This window comes from Sciurus carolinensis, chromosome X, assembly GCF_902686445.1.
Source record: "Sciurus carolinensis chromosome X, mSciCar1.2, whole genome shotgun sequence".
Taxonomy (NCBI): Eukaryota; Metazoa; Chordata; class Mammalia; order Rodentia; family Sciuridae; genus Sciurus; species Sciurus carolinensis.
Genome location: NC_062232.1, coordinates 126,926,934 through 126,942,513, shown reverse-complemented (window position 1 = coordinate 126,942,513; position 15,580 = coordinate 126,926,934). Strand labels below are relative to the sequence as shown.

General features: G+C 37.6%; 1 non-coding gene across 1 annotated transcript; it reads left to right on the top strand.

Annotated features, from left to right (window-relative positions):
* Positions 1 to 8,041: 8,041 nt before the first annotated feature.
* Positions 8,042 to 8,110, top strand: Trnaa-ugc (transfer RNA alanine (anticodon UGC)). The gene has a single exon. It is a non-coding gene; the product is annotated as a tRNA-Ala (tRNA).
* The last annotated feature ends 7,470 nt before the right edge of the window (positions 8,111 to 15,580 follow it).

The following is a 15,580-nucleotide window of genomic DNA, read 5'->3' as shown; positions in this document are numbered from 1 at the left end:
TTTGTTAATTTTTCCGATTGTTTCTTTTGTTTCAATTTCGTTGATTTCGGCTCTGATTTTAACTATTTCCTGTCTCCTACTACTTTTGGTGTTGGTCTGATCTTCTTTTTCTAGGGCTTTGAGCTGTAGTGTAAAGTCGTTTATTTGTTGATTTCTACTTCTTTTGTTGATTGCGCCCCATGAAATAAATCTTCCCCTAAGTACTGCTTTCATAGTGTCCCAGAGATTTTGATATGATGTGTCTTTGTTCTCGTTTAGTTCTAAGAATTTTTTTATTTCCCTCCTGATGTCTTCTGTTATCCATTCATCATATAATAATGTATTATTTAATCTCCAGGTATTGGAGAATTTTCTGTTTTTTATTCTGTAATTTATTTCTAATTTCAATCCATTATGATTTGATAGAGTACAAGGTAGTATCTCTATCTTCTTGTATTTGCTAACAGTACCTTTGTGGCATAAAATATGGTCTATTTTAGAGAAGGATCCATGTGCCGCTGAGAAGAAAGTGTATTCGTTCTTTGTTGGATCGTATATTCTATATATGTCGGTTGAGTCTAATTGTTGATTGTATTATTGAGATCTATGGTTTCTTTATTCAATTTTTGTTTTGAAGATCTATCCAGTGGTGAGAGAGGTGTGTTAAAATTGCCTAGTATTATTGTGTTGTGGTCTATCTGATTTCTGGAATTGAGAAGGATTTGTTTGATGTACGTGGATGAGCCAATGTTTGGGGCATAGATATTTATGATTGTTATGTCTTGCTGATTTATGCTTCCCTTAAGCATCATGTAATGTCCTTCTTTATCCCTTCTGACTAGTTTTGGCTTGAAGTCCACATTATCTGAAATGAGGATGGATACTCCAGCTTTTTTGCTGTGTCCGTGTGCATGGTATATTTTTTCCCATCCTTTCACCTTTAGTCTATGGGTATCTCTTTCTATGAGATGAGTCTCTTGCAGGCAGCATGTTGTAGGAGTTTTATTTTTAATCCAATCTGCCAGTCTGTCTTTTGATTGATGAGTTCAGGACATTAACATTCAGGGTTATTTTTGTGATATGATTTGTATTCCCAGTCATTTGACCCATTTTTGTTTTTTGACATGATTTGGTTTCTCCTTTATTTGGCTATTCCTTTAGGCTAGTTCCTCCCGTTGCTGATTTGCATCGTTGTTTTTCATCTCTTCCTCATGGAATATTTTGCTGAGAATGTTCTCTAATGCCGGCTTTCTTTTTGTAAATTCCTTTAGCTTTTTTTAAAATTTATTTATTTATTTATTTATTTATTTTATTATTGTTCACAAATTGGATACATGTTGTTTCTCTGTTTGTACATGGCGTAAAGGCATACCATTTGTGTAATCATAAATTTACATAGGGTAATGTTTGATTCATTATGTTATTTTTTCCCTTCCCCCCACCCCTCCCACCCCTCTTTTCCCTCTATACAGTCCTTTCTTCCTCCATTCTTGCCCCCCTCCCTAACCCTAACTCTAACCCTAACACTAACTCTTCCCACCCCCCATTATGTGTCCTCATTCACTTATTAGTGATATCATTCGTCCTTTGGTTTTTTGAGATTGGCTTATCTCACTTAGCATGATATTCTCCAGTTTCATCCATTTGCCTGCAAATGCCATAATTTTATCATTCTTTATGGCTAAGTAATATTCCATTGTATATAGATACCACAGTTTCTTTATCCATTCATCAATTGAAGGACATCTAGGTTGGTTCCACAATCTGGCTATTGTGAACTGAGCAGCTATGAACATTGATGTGGCTGTATCTCTGTAATATGCTGATTTTAAATTCTTTGGGTATAGGCCAAGGAGTGGGATAGCTGGGTCAAATCGTGGTTCCATTCCAAGTTTTCTAAGGAGTCTCCACACTGCTTTCCAGAGTGGCTGCAATAGTTTGCAGCCCCACCAGCAATGTATGAGTGTACCTTTCTCCCCACATCCTCGCCAACACCTATTGTTGCTTGTATTCTTGATAATCGCCATTCTAATTGGGGTGAGATGGAATCTTAGGGTGGTTTTGATTTGCATTTCTCTTATTACTAGAGATGTTGAACATTTTTCCATATGTTTGTTGATTGCTTGTAGATCTTCTTCTGTGAAGTGTCTATTCATTTCCTTAGCCCATTTGTCAATTGGATTACTTGCATTCTTGGTGTAGAGTTTTTTGAGTTCTTTATAGATTCTGGAGATTAGTGCTCTATCTGAAGTATGATTGGCAAAGATTTTCTCCCGCTCTGTAGGCTCTTTCTTCGCATTGCTGATAGTTTCCTTTGCTGAGAGAAAACTTTTTCCTTAGCTTTTGTTTAACATGGAAGGATCTTATTTCGTCATCAAATCTGAAAGTAAGTTTTGCTGGGTATAAGATTCTTGGTTGGCATCCATTTTCTTTCAGGGCTTGGTAAATGTTGTTCCAGGCCCTTCTAGCTTTTAGGGTCTGGATTGAAAAATCTGCTGATATTCTTATTGGTTTCCTCCTGAATGTAATTTGATTCTTTTCTCTCGTGGCCTTTAAAATTCTGTCTTTATTTTGTATGTTAGGTATTTTCATAATAATGTGCCTTGGTGTGGGTCTGTTGTAATTGTGTATATTTGGAGTCCTATAAGCCTCTTGTACTTGGTTTTTCATTTCATTCTTCAGATTTGGGAAATTTTCTGATATTATTCCATTGAATAGATTGTTCATTCCTTTGGTTTGTTTCTCTAAGCCTTCCTCAATCCCAATAATTCTTAAATTTGACCTTTTCATGATATCCTATAATTGTAGATTCTGTTCATGATTTCTTACCATCTTCTCTGTTTGTTCAACTTTGTTTTCAAGATTAATTATTTTGTCCTCACTGTCTGAGGTTCTGTCTTCCAGGTGTTCTATCCTATTGGTTATGCTTTCTATGGAGTTTTTAACTTGGTTTATTGTTTCCTTCATTTCAAGTATTTCAGTTTGTTTTTTTTTCAGTATCTCTAACTCTTTATTGAAATGATCTAGTGCTTCCTGTATTTGCTCTTTTAACTGTTGATTGGTGTGATCATTTAATGCCTGCATTTGCTCTTTCATCTCCTCCTTCAATGCCTGCATTTGCTCTTTCATCTCCTCGTTTGCTTCCCTGATTGTTTTAATTACGTACATTCTGAACTCCCTTTCTGACATTTCTTCTGCTGTGCTGTCATTGGGTTTTATTGATGTAGTATCTAGGTTTGTTTGGGACATTTTCTTCCCTTGTTTTCTCATATTGGTCAGCTGTCAGTGGGACCCTGAGATATTACAGATTTCCTCTATTTACTTATAGTGTCCCTGTAGATTTCCAGTGTATCACCTCCCAGCCTTCAGTAGCCTGAAGTCTTGGAGGAACTTGATAATGCAGTGCTTTTGAAGAAAGCTGCCCCTAGTTCCCTACTGGTTCCAGGGCTTGGAGCTGGTTCTGTGCGGAAAGGCTCTCACTGGGGGGCCTGCACCGCACAACTGGCCATGTGGGAGGAGCTCACCGCCGGAGTGAGGAAGGCTACCTGGAGAAGTCTCTGGCTGCCCTGCCCTGATCCCAGCGGCTGCTTGCAGGTCGAAACTCTCTGTTGGCTCGGGGACTTGTGGCTGGCTCTGTGTAGAAAGGCTTTCACTGGGCGGTCAGCTCCGAGAAGCTAGCCTTGAAAGGCACCTCCTGCTGCAGGGGGCCGGGCTGCTTGGGTAAGTCTCTGGCTACCCTGTCCTGGTCCCTGAAGCCACTTGCGGGCCGGAGCATGCCACGCTGGCTCCGGGACTTGTAGCTGGTTCTGATCAGAAAGTGAAACTATATCTTTAAACTAAAAGAAAAACACGTTATTGATGAGTGAACAGATAGGAAATCTAAGCAAAGAAATAAACCAAATGAAACTCTAGAACTGAAAAGGACAATAACTAAATTAATAATTCATTGGATGGGCTTAATAGCAGTTTGAAAAAGGTACAAGACCATCTTAACAACTTTGAAGACAGATTAATTGAATTCATCCAACGTGAAGAACAGAGAAAAATGTGAAAACACTGAACAAAGTCTCACGGACTTATGAAACATCAAATAGTATAATGTATAAGCAATTACAGTCTCAGAAGGAAGAGAAGACAGAAAATGCCACAAGAAATAATGGTCAAGATTTTTCTGAGTTCCATGAAAACTTTGACTTATGGAACTAGGAGCTCCTTGAGCCTCAAAGAGAAAAAATATGTACAATATAATACCTAGCCACATCATAGTCAATTCTCTCAGACCAAACGGCAAACGCTCTGCCAACCAACTAGTCATTGATAAGCCAAAGATGCATATTGTTAGCTCTAAAGACACTAATAATAATAAAAAGATGTATAGGTAAGAAGTTGAATACTTAAAAAATTATTAACCAAAGAAAAGGCAGGTAAAGAGCAAATAAGAGAAAGGGGGGAATGAGCAACAGATAAAAGATATGGAAAACAACTATTAAGATGTTAGACCTAAATATAGCAATATTAATTAACTAAACACTTCAATTACAATACACAATTGTCAGATTTGACAAAAAAGGAAGACTCAGTGATAAATTGTCTTTCACTGTGTGTGTTTATAATACATTTATTTACCCACTTCTGACAAAAAATAATAATCTGTTGTCATACACACTTTAAATATGAACACAAAGAAAAAAAAGATTAAAAAGAATTGTTGCATAAACAATACTCAGAGGAAACCTGGCATGGTTTAGAATTCTTGGCTGGCAGGTTGTTTGTTTGTTGTGACTTTAAAAGTCTCATTCCTCTACTTGCTTGTATTGATTTTGATGAGTAGTTGGCCATCGTTTGTATCATTTCTGTGTGTGCAATATGTACTTTTATTTCCTTTTGAATTCTTCCAAGATATTCTCAGAACTAGAGGAAGACAAAGGGTGTTGTAAATGGTAGCTTCTTTAAAATGGTAATTTCTTTAAAATAAAATTAATAGAACTGAGGAAAACTTAACTATTACCTACATGTAGTATTCATTAAAAAGTATAATTTTATTTACCAAAAATACTGTTTGTTTGATGTTACAAATCCTGTCCTATAAACCCTATATAATTTTTTTCTTGATTCAATTTTATTGGAAAGATCCACAAATTGGTAATTATCTAGTTAGACTGACTGAGAAACAAGACCACACTAGGAATGGAAAAGGGGATGCCACTACAGACCTCATACATATTAAAAGGATAAAAAGAGATTATTATGAACGATTTTTGGTAATACATTTAATATCTTAGGTAAAATATAAAATTACCAAATCTGATTTAAAAGAAACAGATAATCAGAATAACAGTGTGTCTGCTAAGGAAGTTGTTTTTGTGATTAATTACTTTCCCACAAAGGAAATTCCAGAGCCTGATGACTTCACTGGTGAATTCCATTAAATTTTAAGGAAGAAACACCACCAATCCTAGAAAAAATTCTTTCAGGAAAAAAGAAGAGGAGTCAAGCAGTCAAGCCACCTGAGATGCTAGCTTGTATCACCACAATTTTGTAGATTTGTCAGGTGAGGAGTCTGTAAGACCAGATAGACATGGTTTATTACTTACACAGACAGCAAAAGCAAGATTAGCACAGTGTCACCTCCCATGTCCTGAGGCCCCTAGGACAATAATGTTCCAGAGTGACAGACAGCAGGGGCAATGAATTGCTCTGGTTACTAGGGAACTTACAGATGTACGCAGAAGTCTATAGATATACATCAAGTAGGACTGAGTGGCACTCAAATGAAACTAGAGTGATGGGCAGGAAATAACCTTTTGGAAGTTTCCCACAAGATATGGATGCTAATGAGAAAGTGCCTCATGGAGATTGCTCACTAGGCTTCTTTTCTCCATTTGTTTTAGGAAGAATCACAGGTCACCCTGCCAAGACTCTGGTCAAACTGTGGTTAAACTTTACCTATGTAGCCTATGCTGAGATGTAAAATGTTGTCAAGATACCATGGCAGAGGTGTTTCCCTACATCATTTTGCTTCATACTCAAACCAGAAAAAGCAATCTTATGAGAGAAAAAAAATATAGACTAGTATCCTTCATACATATACAGAAAAAAGTCCTTGACAATAACTGAGCAAAGTGAACCCAGTCATATATAAAACAGATATATATGATATATAAATATGCCACATGTTTCCAGGAATGCAAGGTTACATTAAAATTCAAAAATGAATTTAATGACCTGAGGTTGTAGCTCAGTGGTAGAGCACTTGCCTAGCCTGTGTGAGGCACTGGGTTCAAGAGTACCACATTTATATGTGTGAGTATCACATACAAATAAATAAAAATGAAGGTTCATGGACAACTAAACACATATATTTAAAAAAGCAATTTAAGCTGGGCGCAGTGGTGCACGCCTGTAATGCTGATATAGGGGGATCATAGGTTCAAAGACAGCCCCAGCAACTTAGCAAGGGCCTAAGCAATTTAGCAAGACTCTGTGTCTCTAAATAAATAAATAAATAAAAAGAGCTGGACATGTGGCTCAGTGGTTAAGTGCTCCTAGGTTCAGTTCCCAGTACCCCCCCAATCAATCTAATTCAAATTTGTGGAATTCAGCTAATGAAGAGCTTAGAGAAAAAGTTATGTCATTAAATGTTTACATTAGAAAAAAAGAAAGGTTTTAAATCAACAATCGTAGCTTCCATTTTAAAACCTTGAGAAAGAGCAAAGGAAGTCTATATCAAGATTTACCACAAAGTTGCAATAAACACTTTGTAAATATTGATGAAAGAATACCTACACACATAGATCAAGGGAACAGAATAGAGAGTTATGCAATAGCTCCATTAAAATATGGTCAATTGGCTTTTGACAAAGTTGCAAAAGCAATTTTATGGTGAAACAATAGCCTTCTAAAAAAATGGTGCTGGAGAAATTGGAGTTTCACAAGGAACAAACAAATGAACCAAAACCCAAATCCTCAACCTAACTTTCAAACCTTATAGCAGAGACTATGTGAAAATGTATATAGATATGAACTTAATACTATCAAACTTTTAAAAGAAAACAAAAAAAATTTTCATGACCTATAGTTGAGTTAAGCATTCTTTAGATATGATGTCAAAAGCATGATCATAAAATAAAAAATTGAACTTCACACAAATTCTAAAAATTTGCTCTGCAATGACTATACTAAGAGAATGACATGGAAGGCACTGATTGGTAAAAGTACTTTAGAATATATAGCCAATAAAGGACCTGCATCTAGAATATTTAAGAACTCTCATAAAATATCCAGGTGTGGCAGCATGCATTTGTAATCCCATGGATTCAAGACTCTGAGTCAGAAGAATCAAATTCAAGACCAGCCTCAGCAAATCAGCAAGGCCCTCGTCAAATTGCAAGACCATGCCTCAAAATAATATTTTAAAAAGGGGATGGTTAGATAAAGTACCCCTATTTTCTATCCTCAGTACAAAAATAAAAGAAATTTCATACAACAAAGAACATTTTTTTTTGTATCAGCAATTGAACCCAAGGGCAGTTAAACACTGAGCCATATCTCTAGCTGTTTTTTATGTATTATTTTGAGTCAGGGTTTCTCTAAGTTGCTTGGGGCCTTGCTAAATTACTAAGGTTGGCTTCAAACTTGTGACCTCCCTACCTCAGCCTCCCAAGTTGCTGGGATTACAAGGTGTGTTCCACTACACCCTGCTCAATAAAATTTCTAAATTAAACTTTGTTGATATAGATTCACATGAAATTGTAAGATATAATACAGAGAGATCCAGTGTATATACCTAACTTTCTCTAATGGTGAGATAAAACTTTAGTATAATATTACAAACAGGACATTGTCATTGATACAGCTAAGGTACAGAGCACTTCCATCACCACAGGGAAACCTCTTGCTGCCCTTTCATAGCCACATTCACTTCCCACCTTCACTACCTTATCCTTAACTCCAGTGGACACCAATCTGTTCTTCATTTCAAATATCTTATCATTTAAAGAATGTCATTTAAATGGAATCCCACAAACAAAAAAGTCAATAATAAAGCCAGGTGTGGGGGCTGGGGAGATAGCTCAGTCGGTAGAGTGCTTGCCTTGCAAGCAAGAGGCCCTGGGTTCAATCCCCAGTACCGCAAAAAAAAAAAAAAGAAAACCAAAATAAAGCCAGGTGTGGTGGTACATATCTGTAATCCCAGCAAATTGGGAGGCAGAGGCAGTAGGATCACAAGTTCAAGGCCAGTCTGGGCACCCTTAGAGGGACCTTGCCTCAAAATAAAAATTAAAATAAAAAAAGGCCTGGGGATGTAGCTCAGCGGTAGAGTGCTTGCCTTGCAATTGTGAGTCCCTGGGTTCAATTCGGAGCACCACATGCACAAAAGCCAATCATAAATGGAACTGGCATTTTCACTTAGATTAAACCTTTCGAGATGCCTTCAGGTTATTGCATGCATCAATGTATCATAAACACTCAGAAATTTTATTTCTGAGTAGTAAGTATTTCATAGTATGGCTGCCTCACAGTTTAACAACTCACCTGTTGAAGGACATTTGGATCATTTCCACTTTCAGGTTATTATAAAAAAGCTGCTATAACATTCACACACAGGTTTTGTGTGGATACTTGTAGTTGTATGGAAGTTGCACATTCAGCTTCTTAAGAAACTACTAAACTATTTTCTAGAATGGCTGTACTGCTTTGTGTTCCCACCAACAATGCATGAGTGATTCAGTTTCTCTCTGCATCCTCCCAGTCTTGGCATTGTAACTTTTTTTTTTTAATTCTAGTCATTCTGACAGGTTTGCAGCAATATCTCATTGTGGTCTTCATTTGCATTTCTCTGATGGCTAATGATATGGAAATCCATTTTCACTCATATAATATATCTTTAAGTATATTTTTGTGTAGTTTTTTAAGTGATTGTCCTAGGTATTACATTATATATATAAATGGTTTTATCAGTTTCCTGATGTTAACATTTACCAGCTTAAGTGAAGTGTAGAGATCTTACTTCCCTTGAATCCCCTTAACTTCCCCCATTTACCATAAAATTGTCTTAAATATTTTCCCCCTGACATTCAGAACCACACCAAATAGCATTAAATTTTTGCTCCGACTATCAAATATAGTTTGAAAAATCCACGAGGAGAAAGCAGAGGTGCTTGCTACTGGCTGGAGGGAACTGATATGGCACAGGTTTTTTTCTTCTTTTTTTCTGTTACGTGATGTTGGGTTGGAATAGAACATTTATTGCACAAAAGATATGCTTTGCTAGATTGCCCCTACACTGAATTGTTCTGTGTCCAGATTGTGGTAATAGTTACCAATCTTTCATGTAAACTATCCTTGTATTAAAACTCACAGAACTATCTAAAAATGTCAATTAACAATAAAAGTTTTGTTATAAAAGACTAGCAAAGCCATAAGATTTACAATGACTGACTTAAATTCATTTAAACTTGAATAATTGGGGAAATATATTATTAGTGTAAGGTTAAACTAACAAATAATCAATGAAGAAAAATTGAAAGTCCAGAAACAGACTTTCATAAGTGTGGTCAATTCATTATCAACAAGGATCCCAAGGTAATTCAGTGGGTAATAGCACAGAATTTAAAAATGGTACATGACAGTAGAATCCATTTTGACCTGATTTTAAAAGCATCTGATACATCTTGTTCTTTTTCAGCCCATAAAAGTTAAAAAACAGAATGGTCTAATTAAATATTCACATGAAGAAAATGAACATCAGTCCTTATCACACAAAATATAAAATATTAACTTGAAAAATATAGTGTTAAATATAAAAGTTAAAACTAAATTTTCAAAAGAAAAATAGGAAAATTATTAGTAAATTTGGAATAGGGAAATATTATCTTGATGGGACACAAAAATATGAACCATATAAGAAAATGCACTGAATTTTATCAAATTTTGCTCTTCGATAAAGAAAATGATATGGTATACATTTGCAAACCATATATCTGAAAAAACACTCATATCCATAATATATGAATTACACTTACAATGTAATAATAAGACAATAACCAAATTTAAAAATAGGCAAATGATTCAGTCAGATACTTCACAAAAGAAGATATATGAAGTACATGAAAATATACTCACCATCATTTGTTACAGGGAAACATATTTCAAAATAAAATCACTCAGTACCCACTAGAATGGTAAAAATTAGAAAATCTGGAAAATAACAAGTGTTGGCAAGAATGTAGAGCAACTGGACCTCTTAAAATTTGCATTGTGGGAATACAAAATGGAATGATCACTTTGAAAAACCCTTTGAAAATTTCTTATAAAGTTCAACATATACTAACCATACAGCCCAGTAATTCTAGTACTAAATATTAGCCAAGAGAAATGAAAACATATGTCCACAGAGAGATTTGTACACAAATGTTGATTGCAGCTTCACATGTAATAGTCAAAAACTACCCATCAATGAGTGAATAGACACATAGGTTGCAGACTATCCACAATATGGAATGTTAGGCAGCCTTGGAAAGGAATAAACGACAGACATACAACAATAGGAATGGGCTAATAAATTGTGATGAGCCAGAATAAAAGAAAGATCAGTGGACTAGAGGAAGGGAACTGAGGGGGAGGGAGGAGGGATGGGATAAGGTAAGAACAGTGGAATGAACCTGATCTAACTTTCCTATGAACATGTATGAATATACCACCATGACTCTCACCATCATGTGCATCACAAGACACTAAGAAAAAAACTGTAAGTAAACATCAGAAAGATCAGTAGAGTAGAGGAAAGGGAACAAGAGGAGGGAGGAGGGGAGGGAAAGGGAAGTCCTGGAGACTGAATTAGAACAAATTATATTCCATGCATTTATAATGATGTCAAAATGAACCCGAATGTTATGTGTAACTAATATGAACCAATAAAAAAGAAGAAAATGTGATGACCAAGAGAATTCAGGGACAAAAGAGTACATATTGTATTATTCCATTTATATGAAATTCTACAAAAGGGAAGACTTATCTATAGTAATAGAAAGCAAATCTGTGCTTGCCTGGGGCCAGGATGGGAGGAGTTGGACGGCAAAAGGGCAGGAGGGAGCTTTTTGAGGTAATGGAAATGTTCTATATCAACAGTATGGATCAATCTCATAAACAATGAAAGGAAGCCATGCACAAAAGAGTATATGCTGCATGATTTCACTTATATTACGTTCAAAAAATAGAGAAAGCTAATAACATATAACGTTTAGGGATCCATACTTAAATGGTAAAATGAAGAAGATAAGCAAGGAAGTGATTACTGGAAAAGTCAGGCTAGTGGTTTCCTGTAGTGGGGGGCAGGGATGATGTGATTGGGAAGGGACACATGGGCAGTGGCTGGTGCATGGGCAATGTCACCTTTCTTGATTGGATGGTGGTTACATGAGTGTTTGCTTTATAGCAATTTTTTAATCTCTAAAGGTTTGGCTATATACCTTTTCATTTGTATGTTATATTTCACAACTTAAAACATTCAAAAATGGTAACTGAAAGGCAAGCTGAGACTGGTACAGGAAATTAGGACAGGAGAGTTAGAAGCCATGCAGAGAGAGCAGCAAGCCTGGGAGGATGGGATTTGTGAAGTACTTCCAGGACAACCCTTGAATTTGGTGGGGGCAAGTGCATGCCAGGTTGAACAGTATATCTTTTTAGCTGCTGTCTCATCCCATGTCCAGCACAAGGGTGAGAATACAGCTTGCCGAACTAGGACTGTGGATACACTGGTGATACAAGGACATGACATTAAGGCACACCCAAATCAGAGCATATTTCCCAGGAGCCACCTATACCAAAACCCTGGACAAGAAGACAAGAGACCTGGTTTAGGATCCAAAAATGTCACTTTTAGCTCCATGACCTCATACAGGTCATTTGATCATTCAGCATTAGTTTGATAATTATCAGCCCTAGCTATGAGGTATAATATGCAACATAATGGAAAGTTGAAAGAATGGAGACAGGTATGGACATACGAATATACCCTTCTGCATCCAAGCCCCATTCTTTCTCTTTTGTACTGAGGATTGAACTTAGGGGTCATTAATCATTGAACCACATTCCCAGCCCTTTATATTTTAAAATTTTAAAGATTTTTAGAGAGTTTCACTAAGTTGCTTAGGGCCTTGCTAGATTGCTGAGGCTGGCCTCAAACTTGTGATACTCCTGACAAGGATCCCAGGATTACAGGCATGCACCACCATGCTCAACCAAACCCAACTTTTAAAAAGCACTAATGCAGTAAAGTCTTAAAATGGGCACTCTAATGTCCTCACCTTAAGGTATCCAATTGGTTTTCCCATATTTGGCCATCCTTGGATTTAACTTCCCCAAGGTGTGAATTAGCATGGGGATGTGAGGTACTCTGTGCCCACTATTTCAAGCAAAGTTCCAAAATAATGCCAATTATGAAGGGGATATCAGGAAAAAGGAGGTAGGATATGGGGGGGGGGTGCAAATGCTTTGAACCTCTGTTGACTTCACTGCACAGAGTCCCAAGCTATCCAGGTGCCAAGCTTGGAGTTAGGGTACGACAAAGCTGACATTTGCCAGGCCAAACAGAACATCAGCACCAAAGGCGATGCTTGAAGTGGGTGCTTTGTCACATATTCTCTGGGACAAACTGGATTCTGTCTGTTATCAGGAATTGAGGAACACTTTGCCTATAACACCCTGACAAAACCAAGGAAAATTCATCTTGGAACTTGGAACAAGCTTCCTTTTCCTGTTTGGAGAAATATTGCCTAGTTCCTTTTGTTCATTTGAGCAAAAGTTTCTGGGTACACCCCTATTCATTATAGGCAGGAACCATTTGCAAATTAGAGACTTAAAATGAGAGCTGAATGGCAATCTAGAAATGGCAACAATGGACCAGATGTTATAGCCTTATACATTTCAAAAGCTTCCTGAACAGCCAGCTGTACCGTGGAAGGACCCTGACTTCTTTTTAATAACATGTCATGGTCCTAATAATGCATCAAATACTGCCAGCACCTGTTTTCTTCCTGTCTCTGTTCCTCATATATACATTTTTATTCTTAAACATATGTAGGAAATGTAGAATCCATTGACAATACATTTACCTTTGAGGAGACATCATGCAAAGATACCTACCTACCTACCTGCACACACACACACACACACATACACACACACACACACACACACACACACAAACTGTTGCTTTAAGCAATCTAATTCAAGACATTTTTATAAAGGAAATCACCCAAGTACCATTACTCTGACAGCCCTATTTGGGAATTTACTGTCCAAAAAGTTTTTGTAAGTTGCAAGATCACAATGTAAACACAAAGGCACCTTTTCCTTTAAAAAACCTGATCCATGTATTTCTTAGGCTGCTGCAGGTTTCAGAATGAGCTTATTAAATGGTCTCATAACATGTCATGGAATGGATATGCCATAATTTAATTATCCGCCCCTTATTGTTGGACAATTCATTTGTTCCCAATGTTATATTATTACAGCCAATCTCATAATGAATGCCTTTATGCATATATCTTCTCAATTTTGTTTAACTGTCTCCTAAATAATAAAAATCTCTGGAGAAGGAATTATTGGATTAAGTTCAGGGAAACTCCAGGGATCTAACTTCAATTGACTGGACTGTGTTCTGCAGGTGTGGGTTCCTTTCTGAAATATGCATACCCTCAGTACTAGCTAACCTTCTTCTTTGGCCCCCTCCAAACCTGTCCCACTCACTCTTGGTGTCCTAGTTACTGCCTGTTGTATGGGATTCAACTTCTATTTTCTCCCTGAGTGTTCTGCACCATGGTTTCAAAACAATGCAAGCCTGTTTTGGGAAACAGACCTAGCCAATGTGGAATAGCCTCTGAGCTCCAACAGCTGAGAGTCCACAGTAATTATCTTTGGGGGATGCCAGCCTTGAAAAGTAAGGAGCAGATGTGCTTGTTTCTCCAAGCCCACATGGCAGAGAACTTTCCCCCACACCCTTGTCAAGTGAACCACGATGCTTTGACATAGGCAGTCTCAATCTGACTACAAGCCCCGCTCAGCACCCACTATGAGGCAGGGTCTTACATGAACCAGACATGGTCCTTGTCCTCAAAGAATCCACAATATCTGGTACAGAAAGTAGAATAGACACCCAACAGGGATGCAATGTGGAGTCGTGAATAAGTGCATTACAACCAGCTTGGGCTGTGAATGCAGCTTTGTCAACTCCTTGCTATGTGGCTTTGAACAAGTGTATATCTATATTGTTATTAATTATTTTTCTTCTTTTTGTGCCTTGGATTCACTTTCTACAAAATAGGGATATTAGTGCCAACTCCCCTTGGGTTATTATGAGGAGTTCATGAGCTGGTGCATGGAAAGCAAGTAGCAGTGTCTGGCATGTGGTAAAGTTAGTGTTCAATAAATATCAGCTACTGGCATCATATTTCTTGTGTAATTTTCACTGAAACAAGATGGAAAGCGAAATCTTTCCTAAGAGGGACCCTTAAAGACTAAATAAAACTCTAGTTTTTTCCTGCTTAAGGGATCAGGAAAGTCTTGTCCCCACCCCTGAAAAGATAATGGAATGCATCAAAAGGCCTGAGTATTGGGTGTCCCTACCAGCCCCAGAACAGGTTGGCCTAGAAGTGAATCTCAGTATGCAGCCTTGAAGTGACTGGAGAATACAGGCCTCAGTGACTTGGGGCTGCTTACAAAACCATCACAGAAGCTTCCACTGTCTCTGCCTATGTTATTTCTACCAGGCAGGGAAAGTAACGTGGCCCAGCTGACTATTCTTTCCCAAGTGCTAAATTGGCCTTGTTGATTAGAAAAACACAGCCTTGGAGCAACAATCTTGCCAGCAATCAGTGCTAATGCAAGACCCAGCTGAGGAATACAGCAGACCAGGCTCCATGCCCAGTGCCACGAAGCCTTTTGACATGGTCGAGAGATAGAAAGGAGTGGATTTTATAGCAGGACTACTTAGAGTCAACATTTACAAGTGCCAACAGTGTCATATGCAACAAGAAGCACATGAGTAGGGCAGCTCTCTTTTGCCACACCAGAGTCTCTGAGTTAACTCTCCCAGAGGAACAATCAATTAAGAATGGCCCTGAACTGACATGCCCAGCAGGGCAATCACATGGGCCCAGAAGTACCCATCACTACTGTGGTTAGTAGACTCCCCATCAAATGTTGCACTTATTTCTTTCTGAGAACTGCTTTCTTCCTATGACTGGGAATTGACTACCTGCATCCAAAATAGCTGTGATTTCAATTCAATTTACCCATTTCTTGTTACACCCCCCATTTAACACCCATTGTCTGAGCATCTATTGTGACAGATGCAAACATAACTCAGATGTCATTATCTTCCCTCAAATAATAACTTAAATGGAATCATCACCTATTACAGCAATGTGGCTGTGGGTAATCATCCACTCCACTGTTTCCCAAAGAACATTCCACAGAAATGTTTTCCCCAAGATTGCCGCTCTCCAATAGGGGTTGAGGAATGTAGCATTCCCCTAACATATCTTATGTCAGACACATGTGGAAAAAGCATTTTGTGACACCAGCAGTCCAGACAACATCT